Raw genomic sequence first — 5,075 nt, forward strand, 5'->3', positions numbered from 1 at the left:
GAGCCCATCCCAGCCATCTCCGGGTAGTGGGCAGGGGACACCCTGAACTGGTTGCCAGCCAGTCGCAGGGCACACAGGGAGGGACAATTTCGACCGGCCAATAAACCTGACATGCATTTTTTTTGGAATGTGGGTGCCCGGAGGAAACCCACACAAGCACAGGGAGAACATGCAAACTCCGCACAGGAAGGTTGGTAGCTGGATTTGAACCCATGACCTCAGAACTGTGCCGCACACGCGCTAACCACTGCGCCGCCGTGCTGCCCTTGATGACCGGTCATCTACTCTAATTTTGCTTGATAACCTCAACTTAAATCTGTTTTGTGTCAAAATTTAAAGTCACATAATAATACACTTCAAATTCAATCAATTCAAACGAACGGTGAGGAGGTTCATCAAATAAGCACAGGTAATACAATTCCAATGTTTTCCTATTCAGGGAATCCCAGATCCATTGGAATTGCTGGTTTACAAAGTTCATGAGTCCACAGTCAAGATCCAAGAAGAATTCAAATTCTTACTGCAAACTTGATGCATAGTTATATAATAAATCGGATCCTTGCTGGTTTCTTTGTCTGGGGTAGCTTGCCACTCAGATCTGAGATTTCCCATTGGCCAGGGGATTGAGGAATTTTCCTGGTAGGGAAGAAACCTGGCCTTTGCAAAAGTTTCAAAAGAAATGTATTCAGTCTTTTTTTAAAGAATACATATTGACAACGGCGAGCTGTCAAGAAACACGAAAGTCAAGTAACAATATAAGACTACAATCAACATACATATTAAAAGGAGGTCTCAAACTTGATTTAAATCTGTTACCACAAACAATATAATCTTAGTGCATCAGAGCAAGCTTTCAATACATAAAAAGAACGGAATCAAAACTTGTTTGGATCGGGTTTTTCGCCTTTTGTGAATCACACCGTTACCGGTTGAGTTGGATGAAGAAACTGATGGATTCGGTTTCCCAATTCCAAGCAACGTCTCTTAACGATTGGTATAATCGCAGGTTCTGTCTCTCATCTTCTCTCCTTCGACGTGCGTGTTCTGCCCTCTGTGAGCAATGACGAAAGATTGGTTATCGGCACTCGCTATTATGTCTATGATGTCTTTTAGTTATTTATAACTTTCTTTTGTGGGGTTACATGGGCACATACTGGAGGTTAGAGGAGGAGCAGAGCAATCGCTAGACATCAGTCTCAAGGCGGGCATATCAAATACATGGGCAGGGGTGTCGGTGGTTGTACAATACACATTACCCACGAAAAAAACAAATAGAAATTAGGCTTCCAGTGTGGGGGTGGTAGGCACCCTATGACCAGCCCATGGAGACGGGTGTCGTAGTTCATAATGCAATATTTACTGCAGCTTTATTGAGCCTTTATTTTAATGTTGTTGTGATTTTGATTTATTAGTTGTATTTCAATTTGAAGGGCTTTGAAAATAAAATCTATGAAATGTAAATTGCTTTTAAAATGATCTCATTTCCCCCTCTAAATATTTTATTTATTTAAAGGGTAAGTGTGTATTATTTTACCACTAGATGACGCTGTATGGTATGGTGCTAACAAAAACAAATGCTAAAAATCGCAAGGATGAAAAACATTACCCAAACTGCACCATAATACCAAAATGGCGGACAATCATGTCCGCTCCCTCTGTTTGAGGCTTATGTTTTGTAAAATTAATGTTAATTTCTTGAATTGGGAAAATTTTAACAATGATGATAATAGAATTTATTTCAAAGCACCTTTCAGGACACCCGATATCCCTGTACATAGAATAAAAACAATGATATCAACAAAACCAAAAATAAAAACGGACAATGATTACAAAAAAATGAAAGCAAAGTAAAGGAAAAATGGGGTTTCCGTTGTGAAGCAGTTTATGATGTAACGTGAGGCAAGTCAAAAAAGTTGGTAGATGGACAGAGTGGCAGTGAGTTCCAGAACTGGGGAGCCGAATAGCTGAAAGCTCAGCTAGGTTTACAGGAGGATTTTTTTTTAAGTGATTCTTTTGTCTATCGGGAGCCAGTGGAGATGTTGAAGGACAGGGGTGACGTGGTGGTGAGAGGAGGTTTTGGTGGCAGAGTTCTGGATGAGCAGAAGTTCATTGAGGGACTTTAGAGGTAGGCCGAAGGGAATGGGATTACAGTCATTAAGATAGTGACGAGGCTATGGACAAAGATGGCAAGTGGGGGTTGATGGATGGAAGGTGAAAGTAAACTGATGTTATGTTATTTTTATGAGAGTGAAAGGAGAGTGTACTCTCAAGGATGACACCCAGGTTGTCAACCTGAGGGGAAGGAAGACTACAAGCTGTTAATGGAGAGAGTGAAGGGGTCAACTTTGGACAGGGTGCATTTGGTGCCAATAAGAAGAAATTCAGTTTTATTGCTGTTTAATTTTACAAAGTTAGCAGTGAACCATGATTTATTTCAGAAAGGCAGTTGAGGGAAGGGTTTGGCACTGTGGAGTTGAGTGTCATCCCCGAAACAGTGGGAAGATATGTTAAATTTACAGAAGATATTGCCTAGAAGGAGGAGGTTGGTTCTAAAGAGAAGAGGCCCCAGGACAGAGCCTTAAGGTACACCTGTGATAACCGGAGAGGGGTCAAAGGAGAAGGGCTTACCTTGTATTAACTGAATACGGTCTGTTAGGTAGGAATTAAACCATTAGAGGAGTTGTTGGTGATGCCATTTGAGGGGAGTACTGAGGAGAATGTGGTCGAAAGTTGTATCGAAAGCGGCACTCAGGTTAAAGAGCTTGAGAATGGAAAGTGAACCTGACGTTATGGAAATTGTTGGGATCTGAACCAGGTTTTTTCATAATTATTGCAACAGCAGCAATTTTGAAGACAAAAAGGACACTACTTGTAAAAATGGAAGAATGGATAATGGCAGAGATGAGGGGAACCCACAAAGAGAGGCATGATTGGATCAGGGATGAGACCTGAGGAGGGCTTGGATAAACGGATAAGGTCAGATAGTTGGAGGCACTAGGGAGCTGAAATGAGGAAAACAACTGATCCTAGGGGAATGATTTAGGTGTAGAGAGGGAGAGAGAAGGGTGGAAACAGAAGAGCTGGTGGATGGAACTTTCTTTTTCTATTGGAGATTGCGTCAAGGAGTTACAAGTGTCAATAGAGTAGAGTTAGGGGAGTAATGAGTGGGTAGGCTGGAGGATCTTAAGTAAGGTAATGAGCAAATTTACTATGAGTGGTAGATTCTGTATACTGAAGAATGTGGTTATAGTACACGTTTTTGTGTATTACCATACCAATTTTTTTATACAGGCGTTTTTGAGTTTTTCCTTGCCCTCGTGTAGGTTTTAGATCAGGGGATGGTGTCATAATAGTCTGGTTTTCAATCACCTGTCGTCTGCGCAGACCTTTGAGACTCCTTGTGATTAAGGGCTATACAAATAAACATGACTGGACTTATATTTTTGCTTTTTATTTGAATTTTATATCTTTTTTTTAATGAATCAAGTTTTCTTTTTTACCACTAGGAGGCACTGGATGTTAAACAATGCCCCTTTAATCAAAAAACTTATGCTTAGATTTATCAGTGTTATTTAAGTATTATTTAAAAGAAGGAGTTTAATGTATACGTGTAAACAATGACTGCAAGTGATGAGTATGCATCTTTAGTTTAAAGTACCTTTTTAACACTAGGAGGCGCTAAGTAATACACTACGTCAGTTTAAAAAGTCCACTGTTTGAATATGTTGGTGTTGTTTCGTGGTTGAAAAGATGGTAAATTTAAAAAACTGTTTTGCAACCTCTGTTTTTCCCCACCAAATCTCTGACATGCACTAATAACATACATTTGAACTCTTAAAACGGAGGTTTGTAAATAATTCATAAATACAATGCTGTTCTTTGCACCTAATCACACATTTATCGTAGATATCTTATTTTTATACTAGTAACTGTTTATAAGCGGTAGGCCGTCAGGGCCTACAATGTTTTTCATGCTGGCCTAAAAAATATCTGAATCGTGAAATGTAATTATATTTTGTCCTTGACTACTAAATAAATATTTCCAAACTGTCAGTCATCGTCTTTTTATTGCCACCCCCCACCCTCAGGTTACGCTGCTTCCAGATGTGTGCCTTCATAAACAAGCATTTAACTTATCACATTTCAGCCATTACTTGTTACAAGGCCCGGAGGCCTTCAACAACAATTCTGAAGGCCCTTGTAGCATTAACGCTGTTGGTTTAGCTATTCAAATTTTGAGTTGGCGACACTATAAGGACACCATTGGGAAACGTCGGCTAGGGGGCGGTAATCCACCCGGGTCTAAAATCTACTATTCCACTTACCGTAAATTCCAGACTATAGAGCGCACCTGATTATAAGCCGCACCCACCACAATTTAAGAGGAAAACCGATTTTGTACTTACACAAGCCGCACCTGTTTATAAGCCGCACGCGCCCACATTAAAAAAACGTAACACAAACACATAAATAACCCAAACCCGACTTTAAGTCCCGCGATTGGAACTGAATTTTTGGTTTGGTTTGAACAATTTTATTGTCCTTCATAAAAGTACACAGTCCAAAAATCACAGCCGGCAAAATGAACGGAAAATGATACCGGTACTTAAGGTTTGATGCAGACCTGCAGAGTCCGGGTCCCGTTGAAAGTAATCCAAGGAAAAAAGTGTACATTTCCAAAGGTAAGGGTGGGAAGAATATATGTCCACTATTGTTCGCCGCGTCCACAAACATTCACTTTTACCGGTCCCCACTTCCCGTCAGCCCGCGTTTTTTTCGCCCCTTCTCTATCCGCCCGTGCAAAACATCAGAATAAGTGTCTGAAATAAATACATTACAAAATTTTACAGTTTTAAATACATATTATACATGGTTAGACATATTTTCAAAGAAAGACGGTACACCGAGAGAGTTTTCAAAGCTTTAATGATAATAATATAAGGTGCTTCGTTTTGCTTTCGCTTTTAATATAGGTATACAAAGTGTTTAAGCCCTTTTTTTTATTTTTAGGGTAACATTGAGGGTGCTGGAACGGAGCCCCCTTTCCAATGAACCGCTCACTTGTTGTGGAGACC

This window comes from Urocampus carinirostris, chromosome 2 (genome assembly GCF_059441175.1).
Source record: "Urocampus carinirostris isolate Australia breed hairy pipefish chromosome 2, RoL_Ucar_1.0, whole genome shotgun sequence".
Lineage (NCBI taxonomy): Eukaryota > Metazoa > Chordata > Actinopteri > Syngnathiformes > Syngnathidae > Urocampus > Urocampus carinirostris.